This window comes from Sus scrofa, chromosome 6, assembly GCF_000003025.6.
Source record: "Sus scrofa isolate TJ Tabasco breed Duroc chromosome 6, Sscrofa11.1, whole genome shotgun sequence".
Taxonomy (NCBI): domain Eukaryota; kingdom Metazoa; phylum Chordata; class Mammalia; order Artiodactyla; family Suidae; genus Sus; species Sus scrofa.
This window is the reverse complement of record NC_010448.4, coordinates 2,521,506-2,536,987: the sequence shown is the minus strand read 5'-3', so window position 1 is coordinate 2,536,987 and position 15,482 is coordinate 2,521,506. Positions and strand designations below refer to the sequence as shown.

The following is a 15,482-nucleotide window of genomic DNA, read 5'->3' as shown; positions in this document are numbered from 1 at the left end:
AGATCTTCCTAAATTCATGTGTCTCAGAGCCTCCTTATAAAGTGTAAGGAACATTTCTTTAAATGCTGTGGTTAAATATAGCAGGGGCTTGGTCAGCTAGGACATTTTTAGAAAGCACATTACAAATCAGGAATGTTTTGGAGAAATAAATAAACTTTCCCACATTTTTGGACTTCGTGTCGGCCCTGCGGGCTCCATCTTGAGAGCGTGATGGGGCGGGGTGATGAATAATTCATGCCGGGCTCTGGCTGGTGCCGGGCACCCCTGCAAGTCGCGCTCCTTCCCTGCCTTGGGCATGGGGCTCCAGGGCAGGGATGGCTGGGGGTGGGAGTGGGAGACTGTCAGGCTGGGGACAGCTCAGCGTCTGAATAAGGGCCCCTTGGTGGCCTAAGGAAGAGGACAATCCACGCCAGTGCCTTTCATGCCTTGTCTCCGCTGTTTGCTCCTGGGGCTCACTGGCCTCCACGTGGGGTGAGAACAAAGCCGGGCCATGTTCTCATCCCTCAGCTGCAGGACCTCCCAGTGCTTGCGGCCTGCAAGGGCCCCCCGTTCTGTTGGCCTGTGGTGGGACTGGGTGGCGGGTTTCTAAAAGCTCCCTGTGCTCTGCAGCCAGGGTTGAGAGCCCCGAAGCCAGGTACCAGCATCCTCAGGTGGGTCTCGGGGTGAAGGGACCCGTGCAGGAAGGCCTCACCACCAGCTCCACTCAGACACACGCACAGACTTCGAGAGACAGCAGTCCCGTCCTACGGCACCCGGTTTGTCAGGCTGAGAATCAGGCCTGGGGCACACTGCCAGCACTGGGTCCTTTCCGACCCCCCTGCGGTGACATCGGGCACCAGGGACCAAGGACAGGAACTGCCACACCTGACTGCTGGTGATAGATCCAATCGGTGCCCTTGCTGTCCCCTCCCTCCTTGTCACAGGGGAGCCAAGCCAGTACCCAAGGGGCCCTCTCTCGTTATTTTTCATTCTTGCAGTGGTTACCGATGGAGCTTGGGTTAGAACTCGACTTTTTTTTGTCTGGACAAGTGGCCCTCTACCTGCACTAAGCCCTGGAATCCTCGGGGCGGGGGTGGGGGGTCTGTAAAAAATGCTGACCACTGGGTCACAGCCCCAGGGGTATTTTAGAAACAACACCCCCCGCCCCACCGCCGACGCCGCCCCATAATTCTTAGTGTTCAGCTGGGGTGGTGCACCAGTGGTTTTGATATCAGTGAGGGAAGGCTTTGAGGTCAAGTGTCCGGATTATTCAGAAAAACCACTTGGCATGAAGAAAGAGAAAAGTAGGCTTCGGGCTGAATGAAGCAGCCCAGCTGCTGACACTCCTCGGGGCTCAGGGCTCCCCTGTCCCTGCACACCCCGAGGGGAGAAGGTACTGAGCACATCACCGGGCCACATGCCTCTCACTGGGTCATTTCAGTGACCCCCCCCCCCAGCCCCCGGCGAGGCTGCCCGGGGCTCCCCAGCTGAAGGGTGAGGATGGAGGCTGGGGCGGGCACACGGCGCACAGTCGGGAAGATGGGTCCGACACGCGGGCCGTCTGCTCCCACCGCTCCCGTTCCCTCCCACCGTCTCTGGTGAGGTTCACGAGTGTTCCCCCACGTTTCAGCTCCGGGTAAAGGCAGCACAGGCACTTCGGGACACGCACAAGCAGTAAAAGTGTGTCTCCTTTTCTGTGACCAGGGATGAGTCTTGTACCTTGGATAGAGCAGGTTGTCACTCTCCATCCATCAAAGAGTCACTAAGGGCCAGGCCTGGGACACGACTTAGCCGTGGATAAATGGACCGGACCCCGGTCCTGCCCTCGAGGGGCTGATACTGAAGGGGAGAAAACCAGCGAGGCAAGTTGTCAGACCCCAGCGAAGGCACTGCCGAGCTCTGTGGTTACCCAACACCTTTTAAATGCTCCACTTCCCGAAAGAGCCCTATTCTTTCCATCTCGTTTCCCAAATACAACAAGAAGAGCCCCTGCTCACCTCTGTGTGCTAGAGGGCGGCCCATGGCCAGACCTACGTCTGCGACCTTGGGAGCCGGGTGGGCCAGGAGGGGGGCCGAGTGCACCTGCTTTGCTGCTGCCGACGGCGCCAATGGTCCAGGGACCTGAAGCCATGAGAGCCATCCAGGCTGTGAAGTCCTTCCATCTTGCTGAAGCGAGGGCTTCTGTAGTGGCCAGCCCTGTGGTACTGGCAGCTGGGAATCCACTGAGTAGCCTTTGCAGAGACCTGTAGTTGAACGAGAGTTTGCAGCAAAAACGTAAGCCAATAAGCGCGGCAAGATCCACCACTGTTTGGGTATTTCTGACGCCCGCGCTCTCCCGGGCTCTGCGCTCATGTGTGCTTTGCAGGCATCGTGGCTGGCCGACCCTCAGCCAGGCCCTGCCAGGTCGGGAGGCTGCTTTCCCTCCTTGCAGATGAGGTGGCAAGGTGGGGGAGCTCGGTGGCTGCCCAAGGGCTCGCAGCCCAGACAGGGCAGAGCCGGGCTGCAGTTCAGGCTCTCCGGCTCTGAAGCGGCCTCCCTCGTCGTCGCCGTCGTCGTCAGGCTCTGTCCCGAGGCCTTTACATGCACGGCCTCTTTCATCGGGAAACAGACGTAGGAGCTGGGAATCACTGTGGCCGTGTTACCACAATATTTTACAGGTAGGCTCCCCAGGCGGCAAAGCGAATCCTCGGCCAAGTCGCAGAGCCAGGCACACCTGTCTTTACAGCTCACGGCCGCTCTTCCGTTTCACTCCACCAGGTGTGGAAGTGGCGGGCATCCGAGCAAACAGCGGCTCCCCTCCGAAAGCGAAAGAGACAGGCGGGAACCCACCCCCTGCCAGACACACCCGACACGAGGTCCTCAGTGGCGTCTGCGCACCAGAGCCATTCAGGGAGCTCGAGAGAGCACGCAGCCTGGCCCCCGGCCCCCGAGGTGCTGGGGCATTTGGCCCCCCCTGGCGATGCCAGCACAGAATCACGGATGAGAGTCACTGGTCACCCGTGGTCCAGACTGGTCCAGTACCCTGGTTCTCAACCGGGGGCAGTCTTACCCCGGGGCAGCTGGCAACGTCTGGAGACAGTCTAACCAGGGAGGGTGCTGATGGCCTCAGGGGGCTGAGGCCAGGGAGGCTGCTGAAAGCGCTACAAAGCACAGAAGAGCCCCACCCCACGGGGCATTACCCCACCCTTGCGGCCCCAGGTTTGAGAAGCCCTGTGATCCCTCTGTGTGACTCCACCAGCAAAGCCCAGCTGGAGCACAAGACACACTTCTATCATATCCCAGTCTCTCCGGGGCTTGTCAAGCTAAAGGGCCATGTGATGTGTCTTGATCAGAGGCGTATTTCTGCATCTTCTGGACCAGTGAGCCGAGAGAGTCATTTGACAATGTTTTAGTAGCCATATTAAAAAAGAAAAATTGACAAGAAACAGGAAAAGTTCATTTTAGCTGTATATTTTATTTAACCCCACCTAAACAAGATATTATCATTTCAGTGTGTAACTTAGTATCAAAAAGTTCTCCACAGGAGTTCCCACCATGGCTCAGCGGTAACGAACCTGACTAGTATCCGTGAGGATGCGGGTTCGATCCCTGACCCTACTTAGAAGTGTTGCTGTGAGCTGGGGTGTAGGTCGCAGACTGGGCTCAGGTCTGGTGTGGCTGGGGCTGTGGCGCAGGCCGGCGTCTGCAGCTCCAATTCGACCCCTTGCCTGGGAACCTCCATGTGCCATGGATGTGGCCCTAAAAAGACACACACACAAAAGTTATTGACACACTACGTCTTTTGGCGCCAAGTCTCTGAAATCCGGTTGTATCCTGTGTCGACGGCACAGCTCACCTCGGATGAGCCGCCTTTCCCGCAGTCGAGAGGACACCCGCCGAGCCAGAGCCCCGTCAGGCGGCACAGTCTCGGGCCCTCCTTCCACACGCTTTTATGTGATCCTGCAGCAGGGCACCCACCCCAGCGGCGATTAAGTTATTTTAGGCCCAGTAATGAGTTTTGCATCTGTCCCCCTCCCCCACTACGCAGAGTGCTCTGAGGGCAAAGCTTACACATTGGCAGCTCCTTTTCTCCTGTCCTGTCCAGCCTAGTGCCTGCCACACAGGAGGCGTACAAAACTACTGGCTACACTTCCTCCACGCCCGGCTCTCCCGCCAGGGCGAACGTCCCTCAGCCTATTATAACCAAATGCTTGACGTGCAGCAGACGGAACGTCTGGAGGGCCGATGGGCAAAGGCGCTTGTCTGACTCCTGGCGCTTCTTTCCACGTGGGTTGCTCTCCTTCACCGGCTGGGCCGCGGGCAAGCGGGCTCATCTGACCGGTCAACGTGGGCAGAGCGATGCTAGCACCCGGGGTCCCAGCCTGGCTCTTTTCCCCTTGGAGTGAGCGCCTCTGTTTTGCTCTCCAGGGTCTGCCCACTCCCCACCCCAACCGCGGGTGGGGGTCCAGAGCGGCCGCTGCCGAGGGGGCATGTTTGCTGCTCGCCAGGGACAAGCCACAGCCTCCAGCTGTGCTTTCAAGATACGTGTTTTGGCTTCTCTCTGCCCGATCCCGTCATTTCCCAAGTGGTTCAGAAGGCGGGCAATCTCCTCCTTGTACTGGCGAGGACCCTACCACGGAGCAGGGAGCGGAAATAAGCTCCCCAAAGCACAGACTATACAGTGAGGGTCCCGCCGGGGCCCCAGCTCCCAGTCTGGAGTGCCGGGGGCTCAGGCTCCAGCTCATGAGAAAAATGCACGTCTCGACGCTGGATGCGCCTCTGTAGGCAAAGACCTCCCCGAAGAATCAAAGAGAGGGCAGTCTTTACAGCGCTGGGGATGAGACCCCGGGGTTCCATTTTTAATCTCCGCGACGTCCCAGAGGGGCAGGGAGAACGTTCCAGCTGCAGGCGCGACCTCTGGATTTATAGGTTTGCGAGGGAGCTGTGTCCCAGTCCCCTCCTGCGAGAGGATGCTCCTCGGAGGCCGGCTGCGGGGAGGGGTGGGAGCTGGGAGGCGGAGCGGCGGCCTGGACTGTGAGAAACAGGAAGAGTCCTTCGGGCTCCATTAAGAGCCCCGGCTGTCTTTCCCAGCAACAGAAACTCTCCGTGGGCCCCATAATTCACGCCACAGGGCCGAGCCTGCAGTCAGCGCTGAGAAGCTGCGTTCGGTACGGCCACAGGACGAGGACGTGTGTGCGTGTGTGTGTGTGTGTGGGGGGGGGGGTGCTGGGGGGCAAAGTCGAGAGGCCGAGAGAGGCTCTGGGGGGCATCAGACCCTCCATCATGGACTCTCGGTCCCTCCCCGCGTCTCAGGGGCATCTTCACCAGCAGCCCGCAGCCAGCACAGTTTCAGAGGATCCCTCAGTGCCCTCTGCGCTTCCCAAGACTTTGTTTTCATTAGCAAGGCAATATGTAATAATAGTTGTTAAAATAATTGTATTTCTGTTTTTACATCTGTAAAGATTAAGTTAAACAGTATGAAGCCCATTAAAGTATTCCGTGACACGCTGCCGTGAAGTGCCCTCATTCCCACTGCTACTATTCTTCCAGAGTAAACTTCAGAGATCGGGGCGGCTGCCACGAAGGGTTATTTATAGCAGCTCATTCATCAATAAAAAAACTTCAAAAGGAATCTGTTGGTCTTCTATTGGGAAGCCAAAGAAAACGCGCAGAAAGACAGCCCTGTTGAGGAACAAAGCGGAGGGACCGCAGGACGTTTTGTTAAGTAAAATCCTGATTTCTAACAAACACCATGTCGCAGAAAGAGACTGCCGGCAACGTGAATCCATTTAAGCAACTGGGCTCCCATTGGATAGCTAAAATAAGCTGTTAAACAGTTGTATTTACGTTGGCTTCAAAGGGCCTGAGCCTCCTCTTTGGGTTTTAAAAATGTAATAGGTTTGTGATCTTGACGTGGTGAGGCGAGCCTTTTCATCTTAAGCAGCCCCGGGGGGTGGACGCATCCCTGAGCGGGTGGCTGATGGTTTCATCTCGTTTTCTTGGCTCTTGCTGTGAAGCTGGACTGGGTTTGAAGCAGGGTCTCCCATGGCGGGAAGACCATTATTGGGCACCTGCTGTGTTCTCTGCACTGTCCCGAGGAAGCAGGTGGTGCTGGCTCCATCTTGCAGGCGGGAAAACCCAGGTCAAGGGAGCTGCGTCCACATCCGTCACACGGGGCCAGAAACGTGTCCCGTGCTGAGGACCCCGTCGCTGGTGGCAGCTCAGAACTGTAGCGACTCGTCTGGTTTTGGATCTGGATGTGTGACGTCATGCAGCCACTGGCACGATCACGGGCCAAACAACCAGGAAGTCCAACCCCCTAACGTCAGTGAAGAGACGCAGACGAGCGGAGCGGTGGCGTTTCATAGGGTGTCTAAGCCTCGATCCCGGGCAGGTTCTGCAAGGCATGATGCCGCGCGCCCTGCAGCAGCAGAGATGAGGTGTAGCGAGGAAACCGCCTCTGCAGGACTCTGTTATGGGGACACTGACGGAGGAGGAGGCTGGGGCATGGGGGACAGCAGAGCTCTGAGCCTCCACCACCGTCACACAACTAGCACGTGCGGGGACCCCGTTGAGTGAGGCCAGTACAGGCCTTCTGTCCCTCATTCTTCCCAGCCTTGTGATGCAAATACTAACAACAGGCCCATTTTACAGATGGGAGATTGAGGCTCCGTGACGGAATTTGCTCAAGGTGACCCAGCTGGGAGAGGCAGGGCTGGTGGGGGGAGGTCCTCCCCTTGACCTCTGGCCTCTGCTGGGCTAACGGGAGAGGGAGACTCTGGGTTCAGACAGGCCAATGGCGACTGGTTGGGAAGCTTGGCCCCCGCACAGAGCTGGCCGAGGAGCCGAGCAGAGGCCGACCGTCCAGCCTGTGCACCTGAAGCAGAGGCATCTCCTGAGAGCCAGGCAGCCCAGGAGCCAGCGCTATCTGGACTGGAAAGCTGGCTTTGCTACTCATTGGCAAATTATTCAGCCTCTCAGAGCCTCAGCTTTCTCATCCCTCAAATGGGGTAATAAGATCCAGGTGGTGGTGAGGATGGACCGGGATGAGGTCATGTATCTGCAGCGACTGGCACGGTGTCGCAATCACAGCAGCGCGCAGGGACATAGTGCCCCCCCTGGGCCAGAGCGACGCCGACAGCCTTACATGTAGAAACTCATGCAGTCCCTCCAACCACGCGCTCCGATGGGACCTATTTCATCCTTTTTTTTTTTTTTTCTTTTGTCTTTTGTCTTTTTAGGGCCATACCCGCAGCATATGGAGGTTTCCAGGCTAGGGGTCAAATCGGAGCTACAGCTGCCGGCCTGCACCACAGCCACAGCAATGCGGGATCCAAGCCACGTCTGTGACCTACACCACAGGTCATGGCAACACCAGATCCTTAACCCACTGAGCGAGGCCAGGGATTGAACCTGCATCCTCATGGATGCTAGTTGGCTTTGTTAACCACTGAGCCACGGCGGGAACTCCCACCCTCATTTTATAGATGAGCCTGCCGGGCTACAGAGGGGTGTGGAACTCGTTCAGCCTGGGACAGCTCTCCAGCGTGGAGTGGGAGGAGTCTGTCCTGAGTCCCCTCCCTCACTGCTCTTCCCACCCCCTCTTTAGGGGTCCTTGGAAAATATGACGGGGTGCCACCCCGTAGATGGCGCTGACAAGTGACACGAGAGCTGATGCTGGATCGGGGAACATGGTGGCTACTGATGAGTTTCTGCATGGCTCCCGGGACACCAACCCACAAAGATTCCTCCTCCAGAAGGCTTTCCGGTTGTGCAACACGTGATCAGAGACGCAGCCTATGAGTGGCCTGGCAACTGGGACGCATGGATCCCATCCGTGGCGTGGCTGCTGCGTATCTGGCAGGTGACCCTCAGGGGCCCTATGCCCCCTGCACTGTTTCTGCCCCGGTCATAAAGGGGAGCTGGCCCAGTGCTGGCTGAGGGCTGCTCGATGCCATGGCCTTGGATGTCTGCATTGGCACGCAGAGGGCTGCCCGCATATATGCCGCCTGACCACAGACCTCCCTGTAGAGGGGCTTCAACCGGCCTGGTTTCTGTCTACAGCCTGAGCCACAGAGCTGTGACCACTCTACTTTCTTTGCTGAGAGCCATCTGGGTTCCCCACGGGTGGCTCAGAGGGGTTAGAGGGTGGCTTCCTTTGCGGGCGGCACCTGAGCAGGATGGACCCGCTGCTTCTGGCCACCGCCTTTAATGACCCTCAGTGCACTTATCAAGAAGGACGGTGGCTACGAAGACCAGGACCCCTTCATGGCACCGTTAGCGGGAGTTTTCGGCTCACAGTTCTCGGGCACGAGGGGAGGCCTGTGTGCCCTGGACGGTGGCTGAAGCTGACAGCCACCCTGGCCAGGCGACCCAGCTTGTCCAGCGGCTCCTTCCCCAAGACCCGCTGTGAGCACTGGATGAATTCAGCTGCGTTTGGGATTTGCCAACCATCTCACACTGTTTTGAAAATGCTTGGGGTTTGATAAAACCGAAAAAGATATTTGCCAAGCATCATTCCCCTTCATTTTTTAAACCCATGTGGATTTTAAGGGGAATTTAATCCATATGTTTCTGATTCATTTGCTCTTAACTCATCAAAACCTTGTTTCAAAAGAGCTATTTGATGTCCAAGGAGCTTTTGGAGTTGGGTTTTCAATCTTTTAAAATCTCCCTTTCCTGGCTTTGAAATGAGATGTTGCTGTTTGCCAAGCATAAATGAGCTCCCTAGCTGAAACGAGGTCCATGTTTGCTTCACAATTAGAGAGCTGTGAGCTCTCAGTGGGCTGTGAAATGGGCAAAACCTGTGTCCTTTGAAGACCCCCTCCCCCCAGTCCAGGACCAGGGACCCACCTCCTCTGCGTCCAGGAGCCACGGGCTGAGGGCGGGGTCCTCTTTCTTTAACACCTTGATTCTGCCCCGAGGCGGGCAGCCTGGGAGACGTCTTAGGACGGCAGCTGCATACCTTTCACGGGACTGTAACCTAGGAGGGACTTCCTCGATGTTCACAGAGTCTGGTTCACTTGAACTTTTTATAATGAAGTGTTTTCAACACACACACGAGCACAGACTGTCCTCAGGGACGACTCGCCAGCTTCAGCGACGAGCAGCTCAAGCTCGGCCTCGACTTGGAGACGCGTCCTGGGCCGTCCATCACTGCATTCTTCAGGGTTTCGGTCGGTATCTCTGCAACACAAGGAAAGGCCCTGTCAAAGTCTGCAGCACTCGGATCATGAACTGGCAATGCAGTCCTCAACGTCATAAAAATCCTGATTAATTCCCCACTGTGTTCTCATCATTTTAAACAGGTGGGCTCTTTGAGTCAGGAGCGAAACGAGGCCATACCCTGCAGGTGGTGGCTGTATCTCGTCGGAGGCATTTCCCACGTTTTGGATTTTCTTGATTATGTTCTTGTATGTAACAAATTTCTTTTTCCCCTACGAAATGCAAATTCTTAAGGTTTGCATATTTTTACAAGGCTTCATGGAATCAATTCTGGTAGAATAATTTATTTTACGTCTGAAACTTTATGTATTTATTTTTAATTTTTTAAACTTTGGCTGCGTCCACAGCACGTGGACATTCCTGTGCCAGGGGCTGAACCTGTGCAGTGGCAGCAACCTGAGAGGCCGCCGTGGCAGCGCCGGCGCCTTCACCCGCCGCACCACAAGGGAACTCCCGACTTTACAGGGTGGCGGGCTCACCATTTCCTTTTTTCTGTCTTCAAACATCCTCCTTTGGCCCACACCTAACTCCATTCCCTACCTGCTCCCATCTCTCTCTCTCTGTCTCTCTCTCACACACACAAACACATACACACACTTTTAAACACACACACACACTTTATCTTTTTTAATTTGGCGCCGCAGTGACAAGACATCCAATGCTGCAGTGGCAGGACCCTGTTCCACCCTGTACTAAGACCCAGCAGGAGTGAGGCTCCAGGGAAAAGCAGAGAGATCTTGGAAATGACCCCACAGCCACAGTAAACACGCTTCTCCGTGTTTGATTTTGAGTGTTACACAGCGTGAGTCCCGCTGTGAGAAAGCTCTCCCCTTTCCACGCTCCCCTGTGCTGTCTGATGGTATCAGGGACAGTCTCCGTGGGCCAGGCTGTCTTCCACGTCCCCCGAACACCTGCTCATCTTCTCATCTAAGGAAGGCAGGTCAAGGGCGGGGTATGGAGCCGGGGCAGGTAACTATGTCCAGCCAGGGCTGAAGAACACTGCCGAGCTTTGCTGGTACCTTCCGTACCTTCCTGTGGTCACAGTCAACCTATCGAGAGACACGGGTGGTCCCTGGACAGCAATCCTTCAGAGGTTACTCTGAAAATGGGTGAAAAAGCAAGAGGCAACTTACAGGAAAACACGATGACATGTGCAGCAGTGGGCTGTGCCCCAAGAAGCTGGTGTTTGGCCAGCAGGGGAGGGAGGAGGGAGCTGTGTGGGAGCCAGCGAGGAAGTCTGGGCCTCGCCCCCCACTCCTTCAGCTAACCAGTGAATACCGAAGGTTGCCCACCTCCCTGCAGGCCGTCTCCCCGTGGAGTGCGACATCACCCCTGCCCTGAGCCCCCGCCTCACCTCCCAGAGTCTTGGTGGAGGAAGAGATGAGGAATGGGAGTTCCTGTCCCGGCTTATTGGGTTAAGAGCCCGACTAGCATCCATGAGGACACGGGTTTGATCCCCGGCCCCGCTCAGTGGGTTAAAGATCCAGGGTTGCCCTGAGCTGTGGTGTAGGTCGCAGATATGGCTCAGATCCCGAGTTGCTGTGGCTGTGGTGTAGGCCGGCAGCTGTAGCTCCAATTCCACCTCTAGCCTGGGAACCTCCATATGCCACAGGTGTGGCCCTAAAAAGAAAAAGAAAAAAAAAGAGAGGCGAGAAATGTGATGCCTTGTAAACAGTAATTATTATTATTACTTTGCTTTCTAGGGCTGCACCTGTGGCATATGGAGGTTCCCAGGTTGGGGGTCGAATCGGAGCTACAGCTGCCAGCCTACACCACAGCCACAGGCCACGCCAGCTCCGAGCTGCATCTTCGACTACACCACAGCTCATGGCAACGCCGGATCCTTCACCCACTGAGTGAGGCCAGGGATCGAACCCGCATCCTCATGGGCTTGTAACCCACTGAGCCACAAGGGGAGTTCCTAAACAGTAATTATTTTGCATAATTTAATCACCTACTTTGCAGCCCTCTGGACCACATTTATTTTTTTCCCCTGTCTTTTGTCTTTTTAGGGCCCAACCCCGAGGCATAGGGAGGTTCCCGGGCCAGGGGTGGAATCGGAGCCGCAGCTGCCAGCCTCCGAGCCACATGTGCGACCTACACCATAGCTCACGGCAATGCTGCATCCCAAACCCACCGAGTGAAGCCAGGGATCCAACCCGTGTCCTCAAGGATACTAGTCGGGTTTGTTAACCACTGAGCCACGGCAGGGTAGTTCCTGGACCCCATTTCTTCTCTCTTCTTTCCTCCTCTTTCAGTATCTTTACCTTCTCCCCTCGATGCCCCCCCCCCCCCATGACCCTTCTGGAGCTACTGCAGGAGGTAAGGCAGGAGGGTGGGGAGAGACTAAAAGAAAACCACACACCCTTGTTTGAAGGACCAGAAATAAGGCGGGCTAGTGCCCAGGATTACGTCTATATCAGACTCCACCCCTGGGCCACAGTGATTGGTCCCAGCTTCAAGCATGTGACAGCTGTTGGGCCAATCAGAGTCCACGGCAGGATTTTTTTCAGGGGAGCCGGGAGGCAAGTACTCTCTCCCTGAGCAGGCTGGGAGCCCGAAGGTCCCCGCGGGTGTGCTTCCTGCCTTTGGTGGGTGGACAGAGCTGACCTGAAAGTCGCCCAGTGAGGTTTCCCACTTTTCAGTTCTCTGCCACACTGTCTGCCTGTATCGAGGGGGTGAGTGTCCGTCTGGTGGTTTCTTTTTTCTTGGAAGAAAAGAGAGAGAACAGCCCTCGAGTTTATGAGGCTCACTCGGCCCCGGATATTCGGTCAGAGGAGCTGATCAACTCGTAAGCCGCTGTGTGGAAGCCAGAGGGTCTTGTAGCTTTTGTCACTTTCGACCAAAGGAGTCCTCATGAAACACAGTTGTTAAAATTACAGTCGAGAGCACAGTGGACAATCTGGTGACAGAAAACAGGTTTCGGGCTTTGGAAGGCTCACCCGAAGAGCTTCGGAGGGAGACGCTGCAGTCCCAGATCGGGGTCTGCATTCAGGCGTCCTCAGCGTCGTCGCTGCTCACGCCTGGCTTCCCGTGGGAGACTGCGCCGGCCAGCGCCTCTGGTTTGTTGCTTTTTCCCAGAGCATTACGTTGCTAGGGTCCAGAATGACTGACTGACTGACTGATTTGACCACGCGATGGCTGCTGAGCACCTCCAAGGCGCAGGGCAGCCCGGAGGGACGGCAGAGCTGGGAGTAAGAGGGCGTCTCTGTGGCCAAGCGGGCGATCCTCAGGAACCGTAAACATTTGACCGAGAAACTTGAGGCACTGACTGAGGTTAGGGACCCAGCCCGGCAGCCTTGGCGCTTCTGGGTGCAAACCGTCCTCCCGCTGCAGCAGCTGCCTGTCTTATGGTGTCGGAGAGAGGCTCACGCTCGCATCCATCTCCTGCTCTTCTTCTGTCACTCAGCTGTGCCAGGGGTGTCTCTGGGCCCGGGGGCTGCCAACTGGGGAACAAAGAATTGCACACAGAGGCTTCAGACTTGCAGCCAATGGCCGGGGGCACGAGACCCTTGACTATTTTCTTTGGTTCAGCAACATTTTAAAACAAACTATCTCACCGATCTTATCCTGGGCAGCCATCTGAGCAGCCTGGGGTCTGCTGCCTCACCCCGGCCGACGTTGGCAGCTCCTTATCTTCCTGGCCTTTGTGGACTCTGGAGTTGGCATCACAAGGTGGTCTCTTAGAGAGTTTCCCGTCTTGATATTTCCGTGAGCATATCTTGCTCTTTAAAAAGTATACAGGTGCAGCATCCAATAATTTTTTCGACCACCTCTCGTTTTATGCTTAGAAGATTTCTGTCACCCAGATAGTTCCCCTGTACGCTCTGTCGGTCAACACCCCGCCCTAGGGGTAACCGCCCTTACGACTTCTCTCATCAAACATTAGTTTTATCTGTCCTCCTTTGTCATGTAAATGGATTCGCATGCGTACCCGAGTGTCTGCCTTCTTTTCCTCTGTCTTATGACTCAGCTGTGGTAGTGGGTGGCAGGGGTTGGTCCGTTTTCACTGCCGTGTAATAGTCCCCTGTACAGACAAAGCACGATCTCTTCGTTCCATTGCTGCTGGGAGCTCGGGCTGTTCGCAGATCTTGGCTATAAGCAGCAGCACTGCTGTGAGGTCCCTGCCCAGCCCTCCTTGTAGAACACGGCCCCCCTTTGGTTGGGGCTACACCCAGAAGAGGAGATGCTGGTCACAGGCTATATGCCCTTGAGCCTTGTCCTGCTAGGCAGCTCCAGGGGGACAGAACTTCTGTTTCTCCATTTCTCACTCTTTCGTGGGGGCTGCACTGACACATGCTTTCAACATGTGATGAGCAGCTGGCACCAGGCAGTGTTCAGCCACTGCAGTTCATTTCTGAAGGATGAATACTGATCAAACCCCTGTCCTGTCACGGCATCATCAAGTCCCCTCCAGCCCCCCGGTCACCGTCAAAGGTGACATTCGAGCCCTGCCCCTATGGACCTGACCTCTATTCTCCATGAATCCCCGAAAGGCTGGCATCATCTTGCCTGCTTCACCGCGCGTGACGCTGAGGCCCGGCGGAGCTCTACCCTGCGGTTCCTACGTGGAGCTGGGTCTGCCCGTGGCACGTGTGCCGGCCTTCTGCAGTGCCCCTCCGCACACCTCCGCCTCTGCCACCCCCGCCAGCCGTTTCCCAGACAGCTCCCGGCGCTGGTCTGTTCCCGTGGAATGGTTTTCATAGACCAGAGCATTTCTAGACAGCTTGGCTTCCCCCCGGGATGTCTCCGGGGGCTGCAGTCTGTTTATGAATGGCCCCTGGGCCCTTTCCTTTCCTGGCCTTGGTTGACAAATAAATGGCTGACTCACAGGAGTAAAAATACGCTTCTGGTTTAGAGTTGCGTGGAGTTATTAAAAGTCTGTTGTGTCTACTCCGATGTTACAGCCAATGCCCGAGGATAAGGCAGCTCCTCTGCAGGACAAACACAGATAAGAGCTCCTCTCCTGACTCGGTGGCTGCTGTGTACCGTAGGCACGGTGAGGAGGTTCTGGGGGCCGGTGCCCTCTGGGGCTTGGGCAGAGGGCTGGAGCACCGAGCCTGCAGCCGCGAGAGCTGTGTGGACGCCTCAGATCTGTCGTTTCCTGGCCCTGTGACCCTGGCCAAGTCACCTCCTTGAGCTTTCCGCTGCCCCAGCCGGAAAGCGGGGATCCTCCAGCTGGCCTCCCGGGTTGGTAAGGAGACTGAGCAAACGCAGTTTCAAACGAGTTCCCAGAGTGACCATTTAGCAATAGGAAGAGGTGGCCTGATATGAGCCCAGAGAGGAGGGCTGTGGCCAGGGTGCCCTAGGGCAGGGCGGCCCCGAGCTTGCCAGGGGAAGCTGTTGGATGTTCAGGCAGAGTGAGGGCATGAGGGCAGGGCACTGGCAGCCTCTGTTACAGGAGAGGTGGCCGCTGGCCCTGCCAGGAAACTCTCAGCCCCAGAGGCTGGAGAAAGTGGCGTGCTTAGTTCAAAACACCCCTGCGGTCAGTGTCCTTCTGCCGTGAACTTCAGTGCTCCGGCGTCGTCGGTGGGCAGGCATCTGCTGCTGATGAAAGAAAGGCAAGGGAAAGAGGAAATACTGAAGACACTAGAAAAGCCTGCAGATACATCTATCCAAGGGCCGGCCAGGACGGGCCCCCTGCCCAGGTCTCTCCCATGCAGCCGCCTCTCCCGAGCCTCGGAGCAGCACGCGGCTCAGAGTTGGCGCACGCAAGCCTCCCGGGCCAGGTCCCCAGAAGCTTCCCCGCCCCGCTGTGTTGGAGGGATGGGCCCTTGCAACTGTGATGCGACAGTATTTAGCATTTCCAAGACAGAAATGGCCATCCGAAAAGGTCAGAATGCTATATTTTGGCCTCATCTCTAACCTTTGGAAGGCCGCCCAGCCTCCGACAGACCGCGACGCTGTTCTGGGGAGGAGAGCGGATGCTGGGGAAACGCACGTTGCTCTCCTCGACGGTTCTCTGCGCCGTTCTCGAAACTCGAGTCTCAGGAGCAGCGACGCCAGTCCCGTCGTCTTCCTCTCCGCCTCCGTCCGGATGGCACATCCCCCCGGGCTCCCAGGCGGTCAGAGCCTGGGCGCTCCTTTCCAGAAAGGCTTCAAGAGGGGAACGCCTCCTAAGAAGTAATTACTCCTTCCTCCAAAACACTCACGGCTCCTTCCAAGAAAACATGCTCCCATAGCAACTGGACAAAAGTACCCAGTTAAGCCTTTTTATCAGGAAGGGATTTATCCCCCAGGGACCAACTCGTAGAAAACAGATGTGTTCCATGATTTGAAGAGGGAACCCTGGCCTCTGT

General features: G+C 56.4%; 2 long non-coding RNA genes across 2 annotated transcripts in view; one reads left to right on the top strand and one right to left on the bottom strand.

The window, feature by feature from the left end:
• Positions 3,672-9,483, top strand: LOC110260893. The gene is made up of 2 exons (XR_002344456.1): positions 3,672-5,126; positions 7,568-9,483. It is a non-coding gene; the product is annotated as an uncharacterized LOC110260893 (long non-coding RNA).
• Positions 9,070-15,482, bottom strand: part of LOC106510452 — a 113,566-nt gene continuing 107,153 nt past the window's right edge. The window contains exon 7 of the long non-coding RNA XR_002344453.1: positions 9,070-9,144. This is a non-coding gene — a long non-coding RNA (uncharacterized LOC106510452). The remainder of the gene's footprint in view (positions 9,145-15,482) is intronic.